Source organism: Carcharodon carcharias, chromosome 6, assembly GCF_017639515.1.
Source record: "Carcharodon carcharias isolate sCarCar2 chromosome 6, sCarCar2.pri, whole genome shotgun sequence".
NCBI lineage: Eukaryota > Metazoa > Chordata > Chondrichthyes > Lamniformes > Lamnidae > Carcharodon > Carcharodon carcharias.
The window spans coordinates 119,524,829-119,538,810 of record NC_054472.1 but is presented as its reverse complement, the minus strand read 5'-3'; the positions used below and the strand labels follow the sequence as shown (position 1 = coordinate 119,538,810).

Genomic DNA, 13,982 nt, shown 5'->3' with positions numbered 1-13,982 from the left:
CTCATCTAAACATATTGATGAAAAAATTTTGCCCAAACATTTTTAGGTTTTTTTTAACATTAATATCGGAAACCTCATCCCGCCCTTGGATGGGGTTTGCTCAAAAATCCAAAGGCCGTCTGGCCGATTTTCCCGCCCACCAACTGTAACGTAGGACAGGCAGTGAAAAATCCAGGTCAATAACTATACTAATGGACTTAATGGGCCTCTTAATTGTTGGTTAGTGTGCTGCCAACTCTTGCACGTGCCCACCAACCGAAATATCGTGCAAGTACACGATGATGTCGGGGTGCTCACCCAACGTGATCGAGCGCTATCTTATGACCAATCGGGTGTGGTGCGTGCCCACCCACGGGACGTAAAGTTCTGCGCTATGAATCCTGCGATGAGTAACTCACCTCCTGACTCCCCAAAGCCTCTCCACAATCTACAAGACACAAGTCAGGAGTGTGATGAAATACTCTCCGTTTGCCTGGATGAGTGCAGCTCCAACAACACTCAAGAAGCTGGACACCATCCAGGACAAAGCAGCCCACTTGATTGGCACCACATCCATAAACATTCACTTGATCCAACACTGACGAACAGTGGCAGCAGTGTGTACCATTTACAAGATGCACTACAGAAACTCACCAAGTCTAGTGTAATATAGTTAATGTTTCTTGTTTGATAAATGTTTTATCTTAATATTAAAAAGTTAACAGCAGACTCCTGTGAATCTGTTTCAGTTAAGTACCCTCCTTGACATGGTCTATCAAGCCAGGTTCCATTCTGGGATCTGACTTGTTCAGTAATAATAACAGCTGCATCAGCTGGGATTGTAACATTCTCCTCCACTTTTGTTTTTCACCATCTTCATTTAGGTATTTGTTTCATGCTCACTTTGGTTTCTGTTTCCCAATTAACTTTGGATTCTGTCCCTCTCACCCTCTTCTTCACTCCCTCTGTACTTTTCCCCTTCCTCTTTGCTTTTCAATTCTCTTTTCACTCTGCTTCCCACAACATTGTGGTTGCCATATAGAAGCACCATGGGAAAAATGAGGGAGATTGATGGGGCTCTGTCAGCGTGAAGACTTTTGTTCAGAAAAAGAATAGAAATGTTAAAGAAAAACATGGGTGAGGCAGATATCAAAATAAAAATAAAGGGGGTGAGACTACGAAGGAAAATTCATTGGAGGAGGAGACTTAAGAAAAAGGTACCAACAGAGGATTCTTGAATAAAGCTAGTATAACTAAAGCTAAGTGGATCAGGAAACGACATAGAATAATATAGCTTGGAAAAACTGATGATGGATTACCATTATTCACACATACAACTAACAATTAACAGCACATTCAATTAGTTCTTAAACGTTTTAATACTCTAATGAGTGTCTGGGATCTCAGTGAAGAATACATAATGAGGCTTGGCTGAGAATCCAGAAATTCATTAGCCCACTGAAACACCTGAGCCCTAGGGAAAATATTGCTTGACTGACAGCTCTGGCACTCTGCTCTATGCTATCAAATTGTACAATGTATATTTACACAAGATAAAGAGGATTCAAATGCTTGAAGTTTCTGATATTGATACTTCAAAGGGTCTGGACTGACACTTCTGTTGGCCTGTAGTTAAAAAAGGAGGTTTTTAAGAAAGTGGAAATTTATCAATGAATTACGTTTTTAAAGCTTTTCTTTACACATCCTACTGTCACTATAGGGTGCATTGGTTCTATACAGTATATACAGTGGGTAAATGGGATTGGGAGTGCCTTAGCGTGGCATGCAGGGCATGAGGGGTGCATACAATGGCATTGGGGGTATGAAGGGCCTTGGGGGTGGGCAGGGGTTATGAGGTGGCATGGATGGGGCATGGAGAGGGTGTGGGGTGAGGGGGGTGAGGGGTGAGGTCTTTCTGTTTTTATTAGAATTGGGAATGAGTCCCACTACATCAAGACGGGTCTTTTAAGCAGCCCGTCCCTGGACCCGGTAGCCCCTGTGGCTGCCTCCAAATATTTTCCTGGCTCAGCTGGCCTGACTTTAGCCCAAACCCTCCCCCCAACTCCCCGAATGAAAATCCCACCCTTCCTGGGACTTCCTCCTGACATGGCAGGACTGAGCTGGTAATTTTCCCAAATCCCACTACCCACCTCTAGGATGGAAAATCGAACACTATGTTAGATTGCAAAAGAGTCATGTACTGAGTGGGCAGCAAAAAGAGCATTCCAAACAATGCACTGTATCATAAGCCTCTTCTTTTCACTCACATGACATAATCCTCAAAGCAGGAGGGTGGTCATCTGAGCACTCAGTAGCATCAAACCAGACACACATACTCTGCAGACATTTATTAATTTAGAAGTTAAGGGTTAATTTTCACAGGTATGAAAGGAACGGAGGTGGTGGCTTAAAAAAAAAGCCGTATAGATTGGTGAGAAGATGCATATCATGACATATCCTGTTGAGTTAATTCATGGAGCCAGTTATGCAATTCAGGATATTTCATAAACACAAATAAGAATACAATGCAAGTGGCTAGTACACAGCTAGGCAATGTTGTGCTGTAAGATTGTCTGCTCTACAGACTACAACGAAGCAGCATGGAACATCAGTGATATCTTCAGAAGCACTCTTCCACACACAGGAAATAAACACAATTGCAACACTTCTCATGAATGGTCCTAATATTGCTATTGAGTTGCTGAGGCCCACATTTCGTGACACAATGACAACGGGCTCAAAGCATTTGTATACCAAAGAACCGTAAGTAATTATGAGAATTCACAACTGTATAATGCTCTGTGCTCAAGCAGCGCAGTGCCTAATGTAGCCACTCAAACTCAAAGATAGATTGGGAAACTACATTAAATAATAGGATAGTAGATAAGCAATGGCAAACATTTAAAGGATTAATTCATAATTTCCAACAAATAATCTCTCCTTTAAAGATTTGTTGTGAAGCTGTTAATGTATATATTATTGGAAAATATTTTTCTTTTAAAATAGAGGTTTTGGCTGTGGGTGTGTCTTAATTGGATTAAAGCCAGCTAGTCTGGGTGCTTTGATGTGTGCTAGTTTTGAGATGTAAGAGAGATAGAGTGCATTTGCATTTTTTGAATAGAGCATTCAAGAAGGCATATGAAATATGGCAAAACAAAAACAGAATTACCTGGAAAAACTGCGGATAACTGCGAATATCCGCAGTTTTTTGTTTTTATCCAAATGAAATATGGCACCTAGCTAACAGAGACCAAGCGATATGTTTAATAAAATTGGTACTATGAAAGAAGTTTTATTGTTAAAAGAGGTTGGTGATACAATGAGAATTTACATTCAATGAGCTGTGCTAGCTATAGGGATAGCAGTTTTGTGTGTGCGGGGCAGAGGTAATGTAAGATCAAAGCAGCTGTAAGCCTACAGCTGTCTCCACAGGAGCCAAAGTGGAAAGAACCTTATTTTGAATTTGTAAGGTGAAAATGCTCTGCCTGGCGTCTGGTTAAGTCTATGGATTGCTGTTGGGAATTTGTTAAAAGTTATGATAGTAGTAATTTGTAGCCATGTGTATATATTTAACTTGTGTAAATTAATAAAATGTTTCATTTAGTTGGATATAAAACCTCTCGAGAACTGGTGGTCTGATTCCGAATTTAGAGTCGCATCTCAAACATACCACTTAAAAAATACAGATTATGACAGTTGTTTAAAGTTTCCCTCTAGGATTTTTAAATAATAATTCAACTTTACCACTGCTGGGTCATAACAGACTAAAAATCCCGTAGGGAAAATGGTTGAAGCGTGGCTAACAAAGGAAGTTAAAAATAGCATGAGATTAGAGAAATAGATTTACGTTTCCAAAAAGAACAGGAAGCCTGAGGATAGGGAGGAATTTAGAATTCAGCACAGGATGACCAAGAAATTGATAAAGAGAAAAAGAATCAGAGTAAATTAGCAAGAGACGTAAAAGCAGCCTGTAAAAGCTTCTACAAGTATGTAAAAAACTGATTAATAAAAGTTGGTCCCTTAGATGCAGAGGAAATTATAAAGGCACATAAGATTTGGCACAGACATCAAACAAACATTTTGTATCTGTCTCCACAGTAGAAGACACAAAAACCATTATGGGAATCGGGGGGCAGGGGAGGGTGGGGGGCAAGAATCTAGTGAGAATAATGAACTTAAAGAAACTAGTATTACTAAAGAAGTAGGTTTCACAAAATTAATGGGACCAGAAGTCAACAAAATCTCTGGACATGATGGTGTGCATCTTCTGGTTTTAAAAGAGATAGCTATAGAGATAGTTGATACATTGGTTCTGATTTTCCAGAATTCCCTAGACCAGTCCCCATAGGTTGGAAGGTAGCAAACCCGCTACCCCGCTATTTAAGAAAGAAGAGACAGAAAACTAGGAGTAATAGGCCACTTGTAGGGAGAATGCTAGAATCTATTATTAGGAATGCAATAACAGACCACTTGGAAAATCATAATGTGAATAAGCAGAGTCAGAGTTAATACAGGTTTGTGAAAGGCAAATTGTGTTTGACAAATATGTTAGCGGTATTTGAGGTTGAAAAGGGAGCACCAGCAGGTATATTTGGATTATCAAAAAGTGCCACAAAAGAGATTATTACATGAAAGTAAGGTTTATGGGATTGGGGTAACGTATTTGCATGGATTGAGGATTAGTTAAAGGACAGAAGACAGAGACTATGAATAAACAGGTCATTTTTGGGTTGGCAGGTTGTAACAATGGGGTGCTGGCAGGATTGGTGCTTGGGCCTCAGCTATTTATAATCTATGGGCAGAATCATCCCAGATTTGCATTAAGTGGGTCAGGAAAAAAGATGTTTTACCCGTCAGCCACAATGGCAGCTTTTCACGCCATATCATCCCAATCCCACCTCATTAATTATGCAGCCACAGGAAACATGTCATCTTGCTGGCAGGTGACCTGAGTTGCCCTCCACGCCATTACATTACCTCGCCAATTCCTTACTCTAGGTGCTATATCTAAACTGCAGTTCTCAATGCTTGCAGCCCAGAACTGCTCCAGTGAAGACAAGGCCCTGAAAGCCAAGCAGAGTTCAGTGACCGGTCATTGGAATGTCTTTCGGAGGTTCACCGTGATGTCCCCTGGCACCAATCTGGCCGCAGGGGGTCTAGCAATCTCACCACTCTGGTTTGGCAAGTGGTGGTAGTGGTGATCAGTGCCAATGCTGCACAAGAGAAATTGGCCATCCAATGCAGAAACAGGATGAATCATCTCATCTGTGCCACCAGGGTAAGATAACCAGCTCATCAGTCTAAACTCACATGCTCACAAGCCCATCACACATTCACTGGCATCTCACTCACTGCCAGCTCAAGGGGCATCACCACTCACTCTCTCACACACACCCTCACATTTCCATCTGGCCGCATCTCCTCTACAGACTACTTTCTCAGCCCTCACCATCTTGAGACCACTTGCACAGATCAACATATGGTCCCACACACACCCTGGGATACCCCCTTCCCCCGCCCTGCACTGGTCAGGTAGGTAGAGACCTGCCTGTGACCCCCCGGTCCCCCAAAAGTGATGTGGTGCTGCCTGCGAAGCCTGCTGCTGATGAGCACGAGTGCTGTTTGAAGCAGAGTAGGCAAAAAAAACCTCGAAGTCCCGAGCCAAGTGCAGTTCGCAAGGTGCACGTCATTTATGTACAGCTGTGAAACATGCCAGTGTGACGCTTAGATGATCCAGGGTAGGGGGGATGATTCTGGAGAGCTGGACTTATAATGATATGCAGATGTATTACAATGGAGTTCCCAACGTACAGCAGCGGGAAATGTGGCCCATCATTGATGGGTGGAGCAGACGATTGCAAAACTGGTTTAACAACACCGTGAAACAAATTTTTGGCCTTCCCGCCATATTGTCCGCTCACGTTGCCATGACGCCCAATGCCAGCAGGCATGGAAAATTCCACCCTATGTCAATGATATATGACAATGAGGTGAGGTAAGAGAGGCTGTTCTTAACATCAAGATAAAAACAAAAAAACTGTGGATGCTGGAAATCCAAAACAAAAACAGAATTACCTGGAAAAACTCAGCAGGTTTGGCAGCATCGGCTGAGAAGAAAAGAGTTGACGTTTCGAGTCCTCATGACCCTTCGACAGATGAGGACTCGAAACGTCAACTCTTTTCTTCTCAGCCGATGCTGCCAAACCTGCTGAGTTTTTCCAGGTAATTCTGTTTTTGTTCTTAACATCAAGGCAGCATTTGACTGAGTGTGGCATCAAGCAGCCCTAGCAAAACTGGGGTCAATGGGAATCAGGGGGAAAACTCTACACTGGTTGGAGTCATACCTAGCACAAAGGAAGATGGTTGGAGGTCAGTCATCTCAGCTCTAGGACATCATTGCAGAAGTTCCTCAGGGTAGTGTCCTCGGCCCAACCATCTTCGACCGCTTCATCAATGACCTTCCTTCCATCATAAGGTCAGAAGTGGGGATGTTCACTGATGGTTGCACAATGTTCAGCACCATTCATGACTCCTCAGATACTGAAGCAGTCCATGCCCAAATGTAGCAAGACCTGGACAATATCCAGGCTTGGACTGACAAGTGGCAAGTAACATTTGCACCACACATGTGCCAGGCAATAACCATCTCTAACAAGAGAGTGTCTAACCATTACCCCATGACATTCAATGGCATGACCATCACTGAATCTCCCACTATCAACATCCTGGGGCTTACCATTGACAAGAAACTGTACTGGACTAGCTATATAAATACTGTGGCTGTAAGAGCAGGTCAGAAGCTAGGAATCCTGCAGTGAGTAACTCACCTCCGACTCCGCAAAGCCTCTCCATCATCTTCAAGGCACAAGTCAGTAATGTGATGGAATAATCTCCACTTGTCTGGATGAGTGCAGCTCCAACAACACTCATGAAGCATTGATACCATCCAGGACAAAGCAGCTCACTTGATCAGCACCCCATCCACAAACATTCACCTCCTCCACCATCGCGCACAGTGCCAGCAATGTGTACCATCTACAAGATTAGCTGTGGGGACTGAGTGTAATGTATCCAAGTTTGCATAGGTGAGAAAGGAAGCTATGAGAAGAACATGAAGCTGCAAATGGATATATACAGGTTGAGTGAATGGGAAAGGACATGGCAGCTCTAAAGAAAGAGTAAAGAAGTACTAGAATTTTTATTTTTTATCCACTTATTTTCATTTTTATTCATTGTTTTAACCCTTTTTTTAATCCCTTTTTCCATCCTTTTCTCCCAACCACCGTCCCCTCCCACATCCTACCCCCAAAAGGGCCATGTTGTTCTTTCACAGAGTGCTTACCCTTATTCGACTATTAACATATTCTGCTTTCTTTATGCCACTATCAGCACCTCCTTTAGTCCTAACCACTACCATTAACACTCCCTTTGTCTTTTTTTCCATGACATCTTTGTCAATCTCTGCCTTGTCCCCACCTATCACTGGCCTTCTATCCAGCCTCACTTGCTCCACATCCCTTAATCAGTATAAATTCCATCATATTTCAATTTTTATTTAGCTCTGAAGAAGGATCACACAGACTCAAAATGTTAACTCTGTTCCTCTCTCCACAAATGTTGTCAGACTTGCTGAGTTTTTCCCACATTTTCTGTTTTCTGTTTATTTCAGATTTCCAGCATCCGCAGTATTTTGCTTTTATATTAAAGAAGCATTACAGCAATTATATAGGGTCTTGGTGAAGCCACATCTGGAGTACTGTATACAGCTCTAGTTGTTATATTGTAAGAAGGTTATAGAGGCGGTGCAGAGAAGATTCACAAGGATGATATAAGAAACGTGCACGTATACATATCTGGAAAGCATCGACAGGCTGGGTCTCTTCTCTCTTGAATAAAAAGGCTGAGGGGTAACGTAATAGAGGTCATTAAAATTCTTAAAGTTTTAGATTGAGTGGACGCAGAGAGAATGTTTCCTCTCGTGGGGTAGAACATAATTAGAGACCATAAATATAAGATAATTATCAAGAAATACCATAGGGAACTCAGAAGAAATTTCCTTATCCAAAGAGTGGTAGGAAAGTGGAACCCCACCATGGGGAATGGTTGAAGCAAATAGTTATAGATGCATTTAAGGGGAAACTAGACAAGCATATGAGGGAGAATGGAATAGATGGTTACGACAGTAGATTTAGATGAGAAAAGATGGGAGGAGCCTCAAGTAAACATAAGCACCACTGTGGTCTTGTTGGGCCAAATGGTCCTTATATCCCCTGAAATTCTACATAATTCTATGTTTTAGTCTCCTTACCCAAGGAAGGATATATTTGCCTTGGAGGAAGTACAATAAAAGTTCACTAAATCTATTCCTGGAATGAGAGATTGTCTTATGAGGAAAAATTGAATAGACTAGGCCTATAGTCCCTAGAGTTAGAAAAATGAGATGTGATATCATTGAAATACCTAAAATTCTTAAGGGACTTGACAGGGTAGTTGCTGGGAGGATATTTCCCTGGCTAGGGAATTGAGACCTAGGGGTCACAGTCTCAGATTAATGGATTGGTCATTTAGGCTGAGGTAAGGGCAACTTCTTCACTCAAAGATTTGTGAATCTTTGGAATTCATTACCCTGGAGGGCTGTGAATTATCAGTCCTTAAGTATATTCAAGACAGTGATCCTTAGATTTTTGGATGTTAAGGGAATTAAGGGATATGGAGATAGTGCAGAAAAGTGGAGTTGGGGCTGATGACCAATGATCTTACTGAATGGTGGACCAGGCTCAAAGGGCTGAGAGGCCTACTCCGGTTCCTAATTGTTACATTCGTATAAAGTTACTGCTGCAATTTTAAAAGATATTAGATGCATTTCCATGACAAAGCAGGATAAGTTCAAGAGGTATCACCATTCACTCCCTCACACACACCTTCATCTGCCCTGTGGGACATGTCATCATCCCATCTGTCCTGGCAGGCATCCTGCTTACATTCTTTCCATCTGTATTCAAGCAGGACAAGCTGGCACACAAGGAGGAGATGTCATAGATTGGTGGAGGAATGCCTGGCATCAAGGTCTTCACCAGACTTTGAAAATAGAGCCATCCAGCAATGATCTGGACAGTTCCTGTGCTGACGGTGAGGTCAGTAGTGCTCAACCAAGTGAGGATCCAGCAATGCAACATCTATCAAACAACAATGCTGTGAGTGAGTTCCCCTGTTCCACAGTCCTCTGCCTTGCACTAATTATCTCTCCTTGCTTTCGGAGGCACATCCGGGAAGCAGCCGAGCGGGTCCACGACCCAAGTCCCTGACTCAAGCCCCGAAGGCACTTTGGAAGGAGAATCTGATGACACCTTCATTGAAGACCTGTCACAGCACTCAGCCACACCCTCCACCAGCACAGCTAAGCACACCTCAGTTGGTCTCAGTTCTAGAGTAGCCTCAGGGTCACAATCTGGTGAGCACATCACACTGCCTGATCCACAGCAGATGGTGGCAGGGATTTCCCAGGTTTCCAGCACTCGGAGGATGGCTGGAAACCAGAAATCTGCTGAGTCTGAATCAGGTGACGAGCCTCTGGACTTGGTCATAACTCAGTTGCTGGAGCTGCAAACGAAAGCTCAGGAACATCGGGAAGGGGTGTCCGCTGCACTCCTTTGATTGCGAGGCACAATGAAGGAGTCTGTATGCCTTCAGTCTGAGGTGATAGCGCTGGCATGCCAACACACTGAGGTCAACACTGGTAGGATGGCAGCCGCCATGGAGTCCTTGGTCCAGGACATTGGTCCTGCACTGCTGTGCAGGCTGAACTCCATCACTGGCCCCATAGTTGGCCTCCAACAAAGTCAACGCGAGAGGAGTGCAGGGCAGCTCGATCTCATTCCAGCTTCCCCTTCTCCTCAAGGAGTCAGCCAGGGGCCCTTGGACACCTGTAAGGAGGAGGATCAGCAGGTGCACACACCGGGCCATATACCCAGGTGACTCTGGGAGTGTTGGCCTATCCAAATCCCGTCTTCCTGTGACCTCAGCAGTTCTAGCTCCACAGGCCGAGGAGGGCACTACTGCCACACAGCAGATCCCTGAAAGCAGGCCGGGACCCTCCAGAGGACGCCAGCCAAGGTCATCACAGACAGGGCATCGCAGTCAGCAGGCTGCCTCCACCCCGCTGTGGGTATCAGGGGAGCAACTAGACGTAGTGGCAGGGTTATGAAGGTAAAATGATGTAATTGCACAGCCTGAAGATGAGTGTTAATCACTTGTAAATGTTCACTATTGTAAATAAACTCCCAGGAATGTCTCCCTGCCTATGGCTCCTTGTTCTGACAAGCAGTGTTCATGTCACTCAGGTGTGAAACCTTGGTTTCTGGACAAGATAAAGGAGTTGTCTCAGTCCAGGGCCTCTTCCCTCTGCAGTGTGTAACTTTCAGACCAAAGTGGTGGTCCGGCTTGACACACTGCTGGCTTAACGCACACTGCCGGAATGTCATGGACAGACATCACAGGGTTCTGTCATTCTCTCCGTGTACTCTCAGCACTTTTGAGGTGGGGCTGGCCCCTATCTCTTCAGCATCTGTGACTAGTGGCTCTGCGTTCCTGAAGGGCTCAGGTGCTGAAGGCTGAAAAAAGAATCAGCGCTTTTAAAGTTTCATAGCTGCGTCTCCATAATATGACCCTGATCACAGAACGCAAGCGAGCTGCCCTCAGCCAGACAGAAGTCAGACGATCAGAGAGGCAATGTGAAGATCGGTGGAGTGTCCTCACTGCATGTCGTCGTCATCCTCCTGGGATCTAGTGACTATTAGGGCCTCTGCTGCATCTCCATGACATGAGCACTAAGGGTATGTGCGCTGCCACCAGCCACACAGGAGTCAAACATTCACAGATGCAAGGTGAGGATGTCAGAGTTGTCCTCACTGCATCTCGTCATCATCCTCCACGAATCTTGCAGCTATGAGGGCCTTCCGAGCGCGCCTGCCTCGTCGGGCCACTGGAATGGCCTCATCATCGGCATCCTCGCCTTCGAGAACCTCATCACTGTCATCTCCTTCAACGTCCTTCTCATCCAAGGAGACATGCAGCTTCTCCATCTCCTCCTCAGCCAGATCCTCCCCCTTTTGCACTGCCAGGTTGTGGAGCGCGCAGCAAGCGATGACGATGCGCAACACCTTCTGAGGACTGTATTGCAGTGTTCCACTGGACCTGTCGAGACACTGGAACCTCATTTTCAAAATGCCTATAGTTTTCTCCACAAATGAGCCTCATTGTACCGTCGCTCTGCTGCAGTCTGAGGCCGCCACATGGGCAACAACAGCCACGTCCTCTACGAGTAGCCCTTGCCCCAAGGTGCCAACCCTGCAGCCTGTCTGGACCTTGGCAGATGTCAGGGATCTGAAACCTCCTAAGGACGTAGGAGTTGTGGACGCTCCCTGGGAACCGTGCGCAGACCTGTAGGATGTATTTGTGGTGGTCACACACCAGTTGAACATTCAGTGAGTGGAAGCCCTTGCGGTTGATGTAGTTGACTGCTTGTTACCATGGAGATCTAAAAGCCACATGAGTGCATTTGATGGCACCCTGCATCTGTGAACAACCAGGCACTTGCGCAAATCCCAGCGCCCTTGATTCCTGGCTTTTCTGATCGCAAGTGAAATGCACAAAGTTCTGTGCCTTCACGAAGATGGAGTCTGTGACCTCCTGGATACACTTTTGCATGGATGCTTGCGAAATACCGCACAGGTCATCTGTGGAGCGCTGGAAGGAGCCATTGGTGTAAAAATTGATCATCACGGCCACTGGCAGTGGATACCCTCCATGACCCCATGGCACTAAATCCTGCAGCAGGTGGCATATGTGACTGACCAGTTCCCTAGACATGCAGAGTTTTCGGCAACACTGGTTCTCAGTCATCTGCGGGAATGACTGGCACTGTCTTTCGACCCTGGGTCTAGCTGTGGATCTTCAGCTACATGTGCAGCAGGCCCTGCTGCCTTTTCATCTTGAGGGAGGGGTTCATCATTTTGCCAAGCCAAGCGCCTCCGCTGCTCTCTTCTTCTTCTCTGGTCTCTGTAAGTCATGAGGTACACCACTAAATCACCATGCTCTATGATCCTGATGTTCTCCTCCTGCAGGATCAGAGACACGTGGGTTAGCATACGCATCCTAAGAACATCAGTTGGTTAAGTCTGAAGGCCCCGTCACACATGCAGGAAACTGCTAGCCACCACTTGGATGGCCAGTGTGTAGGGCACTCATTGGCTGTCCGAAACCCCACCCACCTCTGCCCCACTCCTCTTGACCAATTGGCAGTAGCTTCAGCCACTGGACTGCATGCTGTGCTCTCAGCTCAGGTGCAGCCATTCTCCTAACCCACACTGCAAGGCTGCGCTATTAGCTTGAAAGAGGATGGATACTGGTCCAAACCTTAATAAAGACATTGCAAGGAGCAGTGAGCACCTCCACCAGTGACTGTGCCATGGCCACCTTTCACAAGGGGATTCTACAACTTGCCCAATCGGCCAATTGCGCTAAAATACACATTAATTTGCAGTCTATGCCCGTGGGGTTAAAGTTTCTGTAGCATTTGGTGGCACTTTCATTTTTTGCATTGCTTGAGTGGGCAGAAAAGCTTCAGAGGCCCAACTCCAAGCATGTCAACGGAGCTGCAGCTGAACAGTCTCAGCTGCAGAGGAATGCTCACTTTTGATGCTTTTCCAAGTGCGTGGCCACTTCCCTCATCCCCCCCAGCATATGCTTGAGTCTTTCCTTCAGTCAGTCTGTGCTGCCTTGCGCCCCCCCCCAGCCACCGGCCTGACCCACGCTGGAGCCCTTGCCCCAGCACTACACAAAGTCAGCTGGGAAAAGCAGCTTGCCTGCACTCCCTGCGAAAGCGCAGTGCCTCATCCTTGATGTCCTCTAGGCGATGCTCATGAGCGCTGTGCAAGGTTGTGTGCACTCACTTTTGAGTTCCCCTCAAAGATCAGGTTGCCAGGTGCACGCCTTTTCGAGGCAGTCCGTTCTGAAGTCACGCCAACGTGGGCGGTAAACTTAATGTGGGGGGGTGATTCCAGCAAGCAGGACTTATAATTAGATGCAAATATATTAAAAAGATGTTCCCGATGTCCGGCAGCAGGAAACGTGGTCCGCCATTGACAGGTGGAGCGGACGATTGTAAACGACTACGTGAAACCGGCTTTTGGCCTTCTTGCCATATTGTCCATACCAGCCCACCATGACGCCTGACACCAACAGGGCCAGATCCAGACAGTCTCTTTTACAGTGAACAAAGCTAACATAGAAAACTGCAAAACAAATAAAAGTCTACTTAAACAGCAGACTACAGCAGCCATCTGGATGTACTTATAAAGGTGCTCTATGATCAACTGCAAACAGAACACCTCCAATAAAAGCAGGGTGATTCTCCATCAAAATGCAGTGAGTGGAGGATAGCTACATACAAACTATGTATGTATGGCTGACAGCTGTTAGTCTCCAGATATAATTGACAGCGGAATTTTTCAATCATCTCTCTTCTGGCCAGGAACTCTAGTGCAGTCAAGTTTGGTGAAATAAGGTTTACAATAATACTTTCATCAGCCAGAGAGAATACTGATCTGAGACCTTCCCTGTTGGTCTTTCAAATCGCCTTAGAAATCAAGATAACTGCAAGAGACTTCCAATGGAATAGCTGAACTTGTCCATGTGCAGGGACACAGTCTCCTGGAGCAGAACCTGTACTTATGTTTTAAATCAAGGTAAAAGGGTCAACTTCAGATGTTCTTCGTTTCTCAAAAATCATGGAGACAACTTTGTTTTGCAGGGTCAATTTATTATATGCTACTGCCGAGTAAATATGCCAAACTCTCACAAGCTGTGTTTCTTACACCAGTGGACCTTTATTGAAGTATCCACTCATAGGCTTCTGGGACACATAACCAGAAGATGCTTTGCTGCACATTTACTAGAATGTTTTCCAACATAGTCTCCCTGGCAATGTCTCTATACAGTTGTGG

At 45.3% G+C, this 13,982-nt stretch overlaps 1 protein-coding gene across 1 annotated transcript in view; it reads right to left on the bottom strand.

Annotated features, from left to right (window-relative positions):
- greb1l (GREB1 like retinoic acid receptor coactivator) overlaps positions 1–13,982 on the bottom strand; it is a 237,229-nt gene that overhangs the window by 163,502 nt on the left and 59,745 nt on the right. The window lies entirely within an intron of this gene.